The sequence below is a fragment of the Petromyzon marinus genome, chromosome 20 (assembly GCF_048934315.1).
Source record: "Petromyzon marinus isolate PM22_M1 ecotype Great Lakes invasive population chromosome 20, UKy_Petmar_22M1.pri1.0, whole genome shotgun sequence".
NCBI lineage: Eukaryota > Metazoa > Chordata > Hyperoartia > Petromyzontiformes > Petromyzontidae > Petromyzon > Petromyzon marinus.
The window spans coordinates 3,106,445-3,121,511 of NC_133686.1; positions in this window are offsets into that span (position 1 = coordinate 3,106,445).

Genomic DNA, 15,067 nt, shown 5'->3' on the forward strand with positions numbered 1-15,067 from the left:
TGGCTGCTTTGTGGGACGCCGATCGGCCTCGAGCAACAACAATAGAGGGGGGCAGAAGAGCGACGCTCAACAACGACGAGCAACACAACGAGCGCGGAATTGTTGGGAACATGCATCGGTCAGTGATCCCAGTGAGCCATGGCACTTGGGTGCGTCCAGAGATTTCCTGCCAGCGAGCCTTCGACACTTCACGTGATAACCCTCAAAGTGCACCTAGCCTGGCACAAGCGCTGTGGTGACATCACCGTCACTTAGTGGTGATTGGCGGCTGTTGTTTTGTGGAGATAGTGGTTGATGCAGTGGAGATGAATGCAGTGGTGGCGAAGGCGGGGTGGTAGTGGTGATGGCGATGGTGATGATGATGATGATGGTGGTGGAGGTGGTAGTGCTTGCTAACAGCACTTGCTCCCGCAGTCTGTTGAGGCAATACGGGGGAACCGCGGTTGATGGTGGAGGTGTTTGAGATGGAGGCGGTAGCGGCGGTGGTGTAACAGCGATTCGCGGTGAGTGGTTTATCTCGGGCGCTGTGATGATCCGCCAGGCGTGCACGATCACACGCACGCGCGGACTGCAGTGAAGGCAGATAACGGAGGCGAAGCTCCATCGAATATCCCCCACGTGGTCGGCCCCTAGGAGACGAGCGTGCAGAACACGCACGCGTGCCCGTGCGAGTGTAGGTGCGTGTAGGGCTTTGTGTAGGTGTGTGTAAGGCTATGTGTAGGTGTGTGTAGGGCTATGTGTAGGTGTGTGTAGGGCTATGTGTAGGTGTGTGTAGGGCTATGTGTAGGTGTGTGTAGGGCTATGTGTAGGTGTGTGTAGGGCTATGTGTAGGTGCGTGTAGGGCTTTGTGTAGGTGTGTGTAGAGCTCTGTGTAGATGTGTGTAGGGCTATGTGTAGGTGTGTGTAAGGCTATGTGTAGGTGTGTGTAGTACTATGTGTAGGTGTGTGTAGGGCTTTGTGAAGGTGTGTGTAAGGCTATGTGTAGGTGTGTGTAGGGCTATGTGTAGGTGTGTGTAGTGCTATGTGTAGGTGTGTGTAGGGCTCTGTGTAGGTGTGTGCAGTGCTATGTGTAGGTGTGTGTAGGGCTTTGTGTAGGTGTGTGTAGGGCTACGTGTAGGTGTGTAGGGCTCTGTGTAGGTGTGTGTAGGGCTATGTGTAGGTCTGTGTAGGGCTATGTGTAGGTGCGTGTAGGGCTATGTGTAGGTGTGTGTAGGGCTACGTGTAGGTGTGTAGGGCTCTGTGTAGGTGTGTGTAGGGCTATGTGTAGGTCTGTGTAGGGCTATGTGTAGGTGCGTGTAGGGCTATGTGTAGGTGTGTGTAGGGCTATGTGTAGGTGTGTGTAGGGCTATGTGTAGGTGTGTGTAGGGCTATGTGTAGGTGTGTGTAGTGCTATGTGTAGGTGTGTGTAGGGCTATGTGTAGGTGTGTGTAGTGCTATGTGTAGGTGTGTAGTGCTATGTGTAGGTGCGTGTAGTGCTATGTATAGGTGCGTGTAGTGCTATGTGTAGGTGTGTGTAGTGCTATGTGTAGGGGTGTGTAGGGCTATGTGTAGGTGTGTGTAGGGTTATGTGTAGGTGTGTGGAGGGCTATGTGTAGGTGTGTGTAGTGCTATGTGTATGTGTGTAGGGCTATGTGTAGGTGTGTATAGGGCTGTGTGTAGGCGTGCAGGGATATGTGTAGATGTGTGTAGGGCTATGTGTAGGTGTGTGTAGGGCTATGTGTAGGTGTGTAGGGCTATGTGTAGGTGTGTGTAGTGCTATGTGTAGGTGTGTGTAGGGCTATGTGTAGGTGCGTGTAGAGCTATGTGTAGGTGTGTTTAGTGCTATGTGTAGGTGTGTGTAGTGCTATGTGTAGGTGTGTGTAGGGCTCTGTGTAGGTGTGCGTAGTGCTATGTGTAGGTGTGTGTAGGGCTATGTGTAGGTGTGTGTAAGGCTATGTGTAGGTGTGTGTAGGGCTATGTGTAGGTGTGTGTAGGGCTATGTGTAGGTGTGCAGGCCTCTGTGTAGGTGTGTGTAGGGCTATGTATAGGTATGTATAGGGCTATGTGTAGGTGTGTGTAGGGCTATGTGTAGGTGTGTGTAGGGCTATGTATAGGTATGTATAGGGCTATGTGTAGGTGTGTGTAGGGCTATGTGTAGGTGTGTGTAGGGCTATGTGTAGGTGTGTGTAGGGCTATGTGTAGGTGTGCAGGCCTCTGTGTAGGTGTGTGTTGGGCTATGTATAGGTATGTATAGGGCTATGTGTAGAGTGTGTAGGGCTATGTGTAGGTGTGTGTAGGGCTATGTGTAGGTGTGTGTAGGGATATGTGTAGGTGTGTGTAGGGCTATGTGTAGGTGTGTGTAGGGCTATGTATAGGTATGTGTTGGGCTATGTGTAGGTGTGTGTAGGGCTATGTGTAGGTGTGTGTAGGGCTCTGTGTAGGTGTGTGTAGGGCTATGTCTAGGTGTGTGTAGGGTTATGTGTAGGTGTGTGTATGGCTATGTGTAGGTGTGTGTAGGGCTATGTGTAGGTGTGTGTAGGGCTATGTATAGGTATGTGTTGGGCTATGTGTAGGTGTGTGTAGGGCTATGTGTAGGTGTGTGTAGGGCTCTGTGTAGGTGTGTGTAGGGCTATGTCTAGGTGTGTGTAGGGTTATGTGTAGGTGTGTGTATGGCTATGTGTAGGTGTGTGTAGGGCTATGTGTAGGGGTGTGTCAGGCTATGTGTAGGTGCGTGTAGGGCTATGTGTAGGTGTGTGTAGGGCTATGTGTAGGTGTGTGTAGGGCTATGTGTAGGTGTGTAGGTCTATGTGTAGGTGTGTGTAGAGCTATGTGTAGGTGTGTGTAGGGCTATGTGTAGGTGTGTGTAGGGCTATGTGTAGGTGTGTAGGGCTATGGGTTAGGTGCGTGTAGGGCTATGTGGAGGTGTGTGTAGGGCTATGTGTAGGTGTGTGTAGGGCTATGTGTAGGTGCTTGTAGGGCTATGTGTAGGTGTGTGTAGGGCTATGTGTATGTGTGTGTAGGGCTATGTGTAGGTGTGTGTAGGGCTTTGTGTAGGTGTGTGTAGGGCTATGTGTAGGTGTGTGTGGGGCTATGTGTAGGTGTGTGTAGGGCTATGTGTAGGTGTGTGTAGGGCTATGTGTATATGTGTGTAGAGCTATGTGTATGTGTGTGTAGGGCTATGTGTAGGTGTGTGTAGGGCTATGTGTAGGTGTGTATAGGGCTTTGTGTAGGTGTGTGTAGGGCTATGTATCGGTGTGTGTAGGGCTCTGTGTAGGTGTGTGCAGTGCTATGTGTAGGTGTGTGTAGGGCTTTGTGTAGGTGTGTGTAGGGCTATGTGTAGGTGTGTGTAGGGCTATGTGTAGGTGTGTGTAGGCCTACTTATAGGTGTGTGTAGGGCTATGTGTAGTTGTGTGTAGGGCTAAGTGTAGGTGTGTGCAGCGGTAGTGCAGCGGTTAGCATGCTGAGCTACGAACCTTGCGACCCGAGTTAGTTCCTGCTCACGGCCTAGACCAGTGAAACTTATCTGAACCGGTCCTAGGCATCTCCTAGGTCGACTCAGCCTCAAATGAATACCTGGTGCAATGTTTGAACTTCGCCACTAGGAAGACAAAGGCGGCGGGGCGTGGTGCTGGCCACCCACCCCCTCGTGTGCCGTTCCGGCCTTCATAGGTGCTCGCTAACAGCACTTTGCCCAACAGCCAGTTAATGCGAAACAGACGATTATCTGAACCGGCCCCCAGCCTCTGCCTTAGGTCGACTCAGCCTCAAGTGAAATGAGTACCTTGTGCGGTTAATTAACAATCGCCACTCGGCAGACAAAGGTGGACGGGCGTGGTGCTGACCACCCAACCCTCTCGTAGGTTCTGCTCGCTAACAACCACTTGCCCCAACAGGCCGGCTAAGGCTACACCGGGGACCTTTGTCTTTGTGCGCTCACGTTCACCGTCAGATACACTAATCCGGTCACACCTTAAACTCGCCACCGCGTGTCTGCGGAATAAGAGAGAGAGAAAAGACGGCTTTGTTATCCTTCCTACCAGTCTGTTGCCTCTGCTGCTGCTGCTACTTCGTGTCTTCACAAGCAGTCTTACTCTCTCGATGAAAATTGTTGAATCGTTTGTTAATAGTTGATTACGTCCAACGCCACCACTGGTGCGTTGGTAGCTACGCAAGTGGCTTCTGATTCAGCACTGTGGAGGCTAGGGTTGGTGGATCACCGCACATATGTTGTGAATCTCTCGTCCCATGATTGTTTAGAAGGTGTCATACCCTGTGCCCCGGGGAAAATACTACCATGTGCCCCCCCCCCCCCTCCCGCCTCACAGCGCGGGGACCGGGTCAGTCGCCCCGGTTCGCCGCACCGCTAGGGACGGCTCTGCTCTTCCAAGAGGCGTTCCGCAATGTGCTGCAGCCAGAAGTTGGATTCCTTGTTCATTACACATTGTCCTGGCCTTTGTCGCTCCACTGCTGCAGTAACATCTCTCCCCACGCCGCGTAAGTGACGTGGGTTGGTCAGTGTGAGTGGTGGGTATGGGGCAGGGGAAGCGGGATGCGGCCCAGGACCGGTTCAACTCTCACTCCCTAATCAATGTTAACCGGGGCCCAGGAGTTGAATTCAGGTCGCCGGGTTCATAGCGCAGTCCATGAGCCAACACCAGTGACGATGATCTGAACAGGTCATGGGCCACCCCTAGGTCGACTCAGCCTCAGATGAGTACCTGGTGCAGTGTGTAAACATTGCCACTGGGGAGACAAAGGCGGCCGGGCGTGGTGTTGGCCACCCACCCCCTTGTGTGCCGTGCCGGCCTTCATACGTGCTCGCTAACAGCAGTTGCCCCAACAGTCTGTTCAGGCTATAAGGGGCTATTTGTCTTTGGTGTAAATATACCAGCCACTCTTACTTGTGTGTGTGCGCGCGTGTAACAAAAGGGGCACTAGCTGATCATCGGGCCACCCTTAGAGCTGCCACCCCTCCACCCCCTCGTCGCCTTTTCGGTCAACTTTGACAGCCTGGAATTATCCGTGATGCTGCTGCTGCTGTTGCTGCCACGCGGATATCGCTTTGAAGTTTTCGCGGCTCTAAGATTTTAAACAGCCCCCCCCCCCCCCCACGTGACTGCGACGGCGATGATGTCAGGATGGGGGGGTACACTTGAAATACAATCCTGCGTGTGGACGCTTGCTGGGATGCTTAAACTAGGGAGTGGCGGTGTGGTTGGTGGTGGTGGCAGAGTGGATGGTGGTGGTAGTGGTGGTGGTTGGCGCGCTGCACTACGAACCCGGCGACCGGAGTTCGATTCACGCTCACGGCCAACACCAGTGACGATTATCTGAATCGGTCCTGGGGCATCCCCTAGGTCGACTCAGCCTAAATTGAGCACCTGGTGCGGTGTGTAAAAAATCGCCACTAGGGAGACAAAGACGGCCGAACGTGGAGCTGGCCACCCACCCCTCTTGTGTGTCGTGCCGGCCTTCATAGCTGCTCGCCAACAGCACTTGCCGCCACAGCATGTTAAGGCTATACGGGGAATCTTTGTCTTTGTGGTGAATACCGTGGGCTGCTGCTGATGTGATGGTGGTGACGGTGATGCCTCCCGCTTTGTTATTTGCGGAGCGGTAAGGTCATCTTGCGTGCTCGAATCCTCAGAATGGTTTGGTAATGTTACACTGGGTTGTGACAGATTACGACATGAACAACAAAACACTCGGTCCAGTTACAGCACGGAGACCACGGCCGCTCGCTCGCTCGCTCACTTCGCTCGCGGTACAAACACGTTCCCACTATCAAGATGACCACTTCAGAACCCACTCTTGTCGGAGGGCGAACTTCAATCCCAGCACCTACACTGCGACAACGTTAAATCCAGTTTCAGCGGTAGCATTAAGCCCAAACAACGTCCGCTCCTAACCCCGCAATCGTTAACACCCGACACTCTCACACTACCACATCGCACCCAACACTCTGACACGATAACGTTATGCCCCACGCTCACTCACAAGGTTTAAATAAGGCACAGGATCCATTGTGTGACTACAAGCAGTACGTGAGCACAGCGGTGCGTTTGATAAAACGCGAGCTCCCCTACCTCAAAGACTAATAAACCCACTACTCTGTTGCCGTGCTCGGCATCAAAGTGGCATTCATTTACCAACCCCCCCCCCCCCCCCGCCATTCTCCACTGATCTGGGAGCAGCTTGGACAGCGAACTTCAATCTGTGAGCGGGAGGGCAAGGGAAGTGCTGGGGGGTTTGGGACGCGACGGAGGAGGAGTTGGCGGCGGGCTAGCGGGCTAAGGGGCTGGGAGGCTGGGGGGCTAAGGGGCTGGGGGCTAGGGGGCTGGGGGGCTAGGGGGCTAGCGGGCTAGGGAGCTAGAGGGCTGGGGGGCTGGGGGCTAACAGGCTTTGGGGCTGTGAGGCTGGGGGGCTGGGGGACTGGGAGCTAGCGGGCTAGGGTACTGGGGGGCTGAGGGGCTAGGGGGCTAGTGGGCTGGGGGGCTGGGGGGGCTAGGGGGCTAGGGGGCTAGGGGGCTGGGGGGCTGGGGGGCCGGGGGCTAGGGGGCTAGCGGGCTGGGGGGCTGGGGGGGCTGGGGGGCTAGGGGGCTAGCGGGCTGGGGGGCTAGGGGGCTAGCGGGCTGGGGGGCTAGGGTGCTAGCGGGCTAGGGGGCTAGCGGGCTGGGGGGCTGGGGGGCTAGGGTGCTAGCGGGCTGGGGGCTAGGGGGCTAGCGGGCTAGGGTGCTAGCGGGCTAGGGGGCTGGGGGCTGGGGGGCTGGGAGGCTGGGGGGCTCGGGTGCTAGCGGGCTAGTGGGCTAGGGGGCTAGGGGGCTAGCGGGCTAGCGGGCTAGGGGGCTAGGGGGCTAGGGGGCTAGCGGGCTAGGGGGCTAGCGGGCTAGGGGGCTAGGGGACTAGCGGGCTAGCGGAGTAGGGGGCTAGGAAGTTTGTGGATCGTCCTGGTCTCGGTGAGCTCGGGAGGGTAATGGGCTAGCGGAGTTTGAGCGGTGGGGGGCTAGGGGGGAAGTGATCGCGTCGGCTTGGCCCCTCGCGCCCCGGCATCGCTTTCGCGTGTCCTCGCTCGCCACCTCGCCCGACCCCGCACGAGCGTTAAATCTGCCCGTCTCTGGCACCGAGAGCACACCGGCTAAGAAGCCCCCGGGATTAACCCGACACTGATGTATGGGAGCGATGGGGGCGGAGGAGGAGGACGAGGAGAGGAGCTGTGGGGTGTTGGTCCGTGGCGCAGTGGAAGGGTTTTTTGGGAGAGTGCGGGGAGGTGGGGAGCGTGGAGGAGAATCTGCGCTGGTGGGAGGTGCAGGAAGCTGCTGGAGCGTCTTTGGGGACCGAAGAGGCTCTGGGTACGTGGAGCGAAACGTCGGACATTGTGACGAACAACGCGCGACGCAACTCGAAAACACCGTTCGCGAGTTTCCCAGCGGCGCAGCTGACCGCGACTTGCACTGCAAGAGGCTGATGGGAAGTGTCGATGCCAAACGGAAGCTTAAGTCCACACGGCGGCCACTTGCCCTAACAGTCCGTTCAGGCGACATGGGGAATCTTTGTCTTTGTGTAAATCTGCCCATGACTTACGACCGCACCTCCAATTAGCACAGTTGGCTATGTACGGTGTGAACGAAGACTTATAAACTTTCAGAGATACGAACAAACCTGTCCGTATGTCAATTTGCCTGTTTGGACCGAGAGTCGTAAGTGTCAACCGCCGCGCAATAGATGGCAGTGGTGGCATCTACGTCTGCAGAACGGGAAGAACCAGTGGCATCTACATCTACAGGAGATTATAGAACTTTTAAAGCAATTCCCCGTGTTTAGTGTACATGCCAAACAACGCGTTTGGAATCGACAAAAGTAAAGTTGGACTTAGGAATAAATCGACTTATGAACAGACCTCTGGAACCGAACTCGTTCGTAAGTAGATGAGTCCATGTACATGCAATCATACAAGACGCATCGGAGATACAGCCGCCCTTGTATTGTCCACTCTTTGTGTTTGTGTTGTCTGGGTTATCCGTCTCGCTTCTCGCTGCGGGGCCACGAGTGTTATTGCCACTGTGCCACCCTTCCACTCTGCCAGCCTTGCACTCCCTCGTGGGTGGTGTGACGAAGGCAGTAAGGAGCCTGAGGATTGGCAGGACCGCAGCGGGTCGGTGAACCGTGCGAGGTCTCGAGGCAGCCGGCGCTGTTATGCGGGCGCATCTGAGCCTCTGCCAAGTGGCAACATCGGGCTGATATCTTCTGCAGTTCTCGCATAACCCAAGTTTCACCCGATCCGGAGATAACAAACCCTAGGAATGTCCCAATACCAGCATCGTCGTCGTCATTATTACTTAAATGTAAAAAAAAACAAGTTCTGTATCAATCCACTGCTGGATAAAGGGGGGTGAAGGCCGCTCCACGCTGTAGTTGGTCGTGGGGGTTTCTTTGCCCATACTCGAGAAGTCGACTCTGCACTTGAGCGAGTGACCGAACCCTTTGCACGCATTGCGCCACGACTCTGAGGACTCTGGAACTCCCTGCCGCTCGTGGCTCCAGGGGGCAGCTCCTCGCCCTGTCTCCATCTCCTCTGCAGACCCAACCCGTTTCGCATGTAGGCCCCGTGTGTGCATGACCAGTGGACTCTGGACTTTGTAGTTGTTATAATGTCCCAACTTGGTGCGTGGCGCACCGAGATCTGTGGATGAATAGCGCCTCGTAAATGTAAATTATTGCTACTGTTGTTGCTATTATCGGTGTGCATTACATTTCTGTGTCACCTGCTATGATGCACGAATGAGAAACGTGGTCGCAGCTGACCAAGACAGCGGAACAGAAGCGAAACAAAAGCGATCGAGCAATGGCAGGGGGCGACTTAGTCAAACTCTGCGTGGATTATTCGCGAACTTGAGACGAAGGGGAGGGTTCCATCACCCCCCGCCCATGCCCCCCTCCCTCCAACTACACCACATACGCCATACCTCACCACCACAGAGGGAGGGGGGGGGGGAGGAGGTGAAGGGAGGGGGGTCCCGTGGTTCTAGACAGACAGCGAGAAGACCCGGGGATGCTGACGGACGGGGCTTGTGTGCTGGAAGTTGCGGTGTTAATGTCTCGGTACCGTTGGGGGCAGCCGGAGACGGCGGAAAAAAACCAAGAGGGGGGTGTGGAGTTGTAGTGGGAAGGGGGGGTTGGAGGGGGCAGGGGTGGGGGCGGTGGGGAGCGAGGGTTTAGGGGTGGGAAGGGTTGTGGCCCTGGTGGGTGATGTTAAATTAATTAGCCGTGTCAACAGATAGCTGCTGCTGCTGCTGTAGCTGTCAAGGCCCAGAACATAGAGGTATATTTTTTTTAAAAGAAGGAACAGAAAGCAACCTAATTACAGTAGAAGTTGGATATAAGCACACCTGGTGTAGACAGAGTTCGGATATAAGCGACACATCCTTACATTGCACTGGTGTGTGGTTGGGCAGGGAGACAGAGGGCAACTTCTAATACGAGCACACTACTGCGGATATAAGCACAGCTGGACTTGCTCCCAAGGGCTATGCTTGTATCCAACTTCCAGTGTGTGATTGTCTTTAAAGAAAATTGTCCAAGCGGATTAGCTGCTGCTGCTGTTGTTGTTTTGGTTGTAGGATAGTTGTAACATTGCTGGAGTGTGCGCGTGTTTCGGTAGCAACAAGCGGTCATCGTGTGGCCGATAGCACCTCAATATATAGAGGAACCGCAAGTAGAACTCGGGCAATTGTTGGTAGAGTTGGATCCGTCACGTGGCCGCTGCCTTCCAACTATCCCCACGACTGACGGGAAACAACACGTGGTCCATAAATTAATTATGTAATTGTCAACAATGAAATCATAATAAAGCTGAATTGTCAATTTGTCGTGTTACAGATGGAAGGTGGTGGCGGTTGACGGCTATGCACGCGAGGGTTGGTGTATCGCACACGGATGGTGTGACACTCCATTCCCGTGGGCGTCGAGGAGGTGTCCGTACGCTTGACTCGCCAGGAGATTGCAGCACGACTAACACGTGGACTCTACCTGGTCCGTCAGTATGGGATAGAGCGTTGCTCTCTCGCACGCGTGGATTTTCTCCGTTTGCTCCGATATCCTCCCACATGTGCTTATGCAGTTTGGACTTACGTAAGTTATTTATACTTGGTTATCGTGACTTTCTTACCTTTTCTCTATTGTATGAATGTATGTTGAACTTCTTTCGCACCGTACGTAGCCAGCCGTGCTAATCGGAGGTGCGGGGGGAAGTACAAGGAACTGAACGCGAGTTAGTTTAGACTCCTGTCGTTTCCCAGTTGTGTTTGTTGTTGCGACTCGTTGACCAGTCCCTACTGGACATCTGTGAAAAAAAGAGCTTTAGAGCTCATGGGATTTCCCCCGGGAAAAAAAAATAAAGATTCTGAATTGGCCGATAACACTTTAACGTCAAATAGAGGACCGCAGAGATTTGGTAAATACTGGCGCTTTGCTCAGCGCGTGGCTGCTGCTGCTGCCTTTCCTCTGAGTCGTCCCCTCTCTCTCTTCGAGAGAGGTTACGGACACTGTGCGACGCCGCGCTACAAGTTGAAACTATTATTGTTACTACTACAGCCACTATCTTTGTTGGGGTTCAGTTGCCAAAAAAGATATGTCCGCCCAGTGGGAGCGAGTGGGGGGTGGGGAACACACGTGACTTGTTTTTGGCCGGTGGACTTAAGCCAAGAAGCGTTACGCCTGACTCCGAACGTGCGCGAGCGATGAGCAGAGTCCAATGCAATGTTACGCAGCCCACAAAAAGGCACATGCCCTGTCGATCGTGCGAGCCAACCGGCCGTGATGGAGGGGATAAAGATCCCCCCCCCCCCCAACACCGCATAGCCTTTAACAGACTGTTGGAGCAAGTGCTGTTAGCGAGCAGCACGTGCACGAAGGCCGACACACGATGGGTGGCCAGCAACACGTGCGGCCGCCTTTGTCTCTCCCGTGGCAATCTTTACACCGACACAAATGCACATCGGACAAGGCACCCGTGTGAGGCTGAGTCCACCGAGGGGAGGCCCAGGACCTTTTTTTTTTCAGATGTTCGTTACACGGGCGCTGGTGGACGTGAGCCGGCATCAAATTCGCGTCGCCCGGGTGTCGCAGCTCAGCAGCGGCGACCCATCCAGAGCACCGCCGCACCCCACGCGTACGCGCGTCAAGCAGCGAAGACACGGGCTGCGTGCGTGTGTGGGGGGGGGGGTGGTGGCAGATGAAAATATAACTTGTTTGTTGAAAGCGGATACGGTATAAGCTTGGGAGAGCTGGGGGGGGAAGGGGAGTAGGGGGTGGTGAGTTAAGGGGCTTTCTGTTGTGTGGGGTAGGGTAAACACCTTCTGGCAGGCAAAATAGCTATCTCCCACACTCCCCCCCCACCGAAAGAAAACACGTATATATATTTGTTAAACATAAATGTTCAACCAGATTTTTCTGGTAAAAGCCTGACCAACGCACACACGCGCGTAAACGCGCGTACAGAAACAAAAAGAAATATCGCAGAGCTCGCCAGCTGAAGAAAATAATGGGGGCGTGCTCGTTGATCGTACCGATGCTGACAACATGCAGTGATAGGACATTGCAGAAACGGGAGAGGTGGATTGGGGGGGGGTGAGTTGGGAGAGGTAGCGTAGCGCTTCGAGCGGCAGCGCCACAAACCCGGCGACCCAAGTTTGATTCCCCGTTCACGGTCAGCACCCAGTCACGATTATCTGAACCGGTCCTGGGCCTCCCCTAGGTCAACTCAGCCTCAGATGAGTAGTACCTGGCGCGGTGTGTAAAAATATGGCGACTGGGGAGACAAAGGCGGTCGGGCGTGGTGCTGGCCACCCACCCGCTCGTGCGCCGTGCCAGCCTTCATAGGCACTAACAGCACTTGCCCCGACAGTCTGTTAAGGCTATACGGGGAATCTTTGTCTTTGTGTAGGAGGGTATGGCCGGGCAGTGGGTGAGGAGTGAAGGAATTCTCCACAAGAGGCGCGGGGGCGGTGTGGAGTGGGGCAGCTCAGAGGGGTGGGGGAGCTGAGAGGGGTGGGGGCATGTTTAGAAAAGGCAACAGAAGCAGTAACAGCAGCAACCACAAGCGTTCACTCGTAGGATCTAAACGCAAAGGCGCAGCGCTGCAAGCGCTCGCTCAGGCCGCTACTGGTGGAAATGCCTCTGCTCGAGGGAGCTCTGCAGAGCTCCTGTAGAGGATATATTTGTTTAGCCCGCTCCACCATGCTAGGAAGATGTCTCGGAAGAGGAGGAAGTACCCACACTTTACCCCACCACGCGCGATCTGCCGATCACCCAACGGTATTTGTACCCATTTATACTGCTGAACGGGGGGGGGGGGGCAGAGGTGGTGGGGGTGAGAAGCAGTGGAGGGGGGGTGAGGGGGGATTTAACGATGTCTACTTGCCCAATGCTGTCGGTATGTGGACTCGAACCAGTAATCTTTGGATCGCAAGTCCAGGATTCAGAGCATTAACACAATCACAGCAACTGTAACGCTCTTGTAGGAGGAGTCTTTTTTTTTTCAAAGTACCGCACACCAAAAGAGCATCGCATTAAACTCAGTTCTGAACTTAATTTGGTACACAAAAATCCAGAATTGAGGATTAAATATTGGTTCGCGAGATGTTAACTATTTCACCTAGTATACAGGAGGACGTGGGTTCGATTCCGACCCTGACACCTGTATATTTGGGCTTTGAATGTCTCTCTCCGTGGACGCGTGGATTTTTCTCCGGGTCATCTGGTCGTCCCTCCATATTTAGAATCAACATCATGCGTTTGGAGTATTTGACTGCTGCTATACATTTCCACATGATAAGCCACTTCGTTGAGCTTTTATTCGTGGCTAGGTCCTTTTGAAAACGAGCAACATAGCTCAGTGGGACTTGCCTCGTAAGATAAAACATAGTTTAGTTTTAGTTTCGTAAACAGAGCCCTGTACTGTATGGATCAAAGGTCAATTGAATAAGTGATTTCAGAGGTAGCTCTCTGATATCTGCTTCCACGGGTGGTTCTCTAACTCGAACGGCTGAAACCCAACCCGTCAATAACAACAATGTGTTAAATAAAAAATAGATATAATCGGAAACGTTTCGGGCAATGGCCCTTCTTCATTGCACAGAAACGTATGAATAAACTCCATTGCCTTGTCGTTGACGAGCCTGTTGTTGTCATTGTTGACTGTGGTTGTGCATCATTGGGAAATTGTCAGCAGCAGCAACAATAACATCACCACCATAAAACCATCGAACATAGGCGGTCACTGCATCGCCCGCTTTCGTACGCGCTTCTGCGGCCGTCTGGAACGCTCTTCCTTCCGATATTGAGAAAGGCCACTGGGAGATCTGCACTTTTAAATCATCTCAATTGAAAACTCGTTTATTTAGATCTGCTTTTTGTTTTTTCGTTTGTTGTTCCCCCCCTCCCTCCCTCCCGCGCCTCGAATTAGCACGGTTAGCTACGTACGGCGCGAAAGAAGCTCAACGTACCTATTACACACAAAGGGAACACTTATCCACCAAAGTCCCCCAATTGATTCTCCGTCGCATGACGTCGACGTCACGACCGCGACGCCAATGCGATGGAGAGAACAAGACAGAGAAGGTTTACCGAGAGCATCTGAGTGCCCGCCTCCTGCGACTCTTCCCCTGCAGAACGTGCGGCTGAAGGGGCCGGCACTGGGTGCTTGGAGTAAAGTGATGGGAAGTGGCGAGGGGGGCGGGGGGGCTGGGATAGGGTGGCTAGGGGTGGGGGGCCGAGTATGTGAAATCCAAAAGTAGGCTCGCGAGGTGCGGTGCTATTCACCGGAGGCATTTCGAGGACCCGCCTGGCCAGTGGTGGCGCCCTGTTGGCACTCAGTGGTTGTCACACGTGCGCGAATGCTGGGTAGGGGTGTGGGGGGGCTGGAGGTGGGGGGGGGGCGAGATGGTGGGGTGGGGTGGGTGGGTGGGGGAGGGGTTGCAAGTTGTCAGAGAGAAGGAGAGGGAAGGGGGGGAGAAGGCGGTCACGCCGGGAGCCTTGAGGCCAGGCGTGACAGCGAGACTTCTTAAAATAAACCCTTTTCTTTTTGCGGCTCGGTCTCGCCGTCGATGCCGCCGAGGTGGGTGAGGGGAGGGGGGCTCCTGGGGGGGTGGGGGGTGGCGGAGGGGGGCACGTTAATTGTTCCAAATTAAGTCTCTGCCGAAATAAATGTTGGTGCTTTAAACAAAACATTTTTACGGCGCTGCTTGAGCGCTGCCCCTGCAGGTCGCTGGGGATTTCCGCTGCGGCGGTCCCCTGCAGGAAAAAATCGCGCCGACTGAAGAGCAAAACACGAACCGGAGCTCAGCGGGAGGGGGGGGGGGATTATTTTCTTATCTTATCTTCTTCTTTACGTCTCGACGATTTAATTAAATAAGATTGCTTCCCATTGGAGGGGTGGGGGATTTTTTTGCAGACCAATATTATCCGGCAGCTTGTTGTTGTTGTTTGTTGTTGTTTGAGCGAGCAACAACAACAACAAAACCTCTCCGTGTGTCGGTTTCAAAAATGCGATCGAGGATCTCAGTCCCGGAGTAGAAAAGCGACCAGTCAGGGATTGCGGTGACATTTGGAGGCGGCAGGCAACGAGAACCTCAACAACTCAGAATCAGAAGACGCATTTGTACTGGAGGAATCCGATGAGCTATAAAGCTCTTTTTTCCACAGATGTTCAGTTTTGCGATGCGGACTACCCTGGAAACTCTAAATAGCTATGCCCGGTGCCTTTTAGCTTGCTGCGCAACACACAGATCAACAGCGAGCCCACCACTACCACCACACTATCCGGCTTCAACAACACACAGCTCATCAGCTAGCCCACCACCACACTGCCCGGCTTCCACAACACACAGCTCATCAGCTAGCCCACCACCACACTGCCCGGCTTCCACAACACACAGCTGATCAGCGAGCCCACCACTTCGCTGCCCGGCTTCCACAACGCACAGCTCATGAGCGAGCCCACCACCACACTGCCCGCCTTCCACAACACACAGCTCATCAGCGAGCCCACCACTTCGCTGCCCGGCTACCACAACACACGGCTCACCAGCGA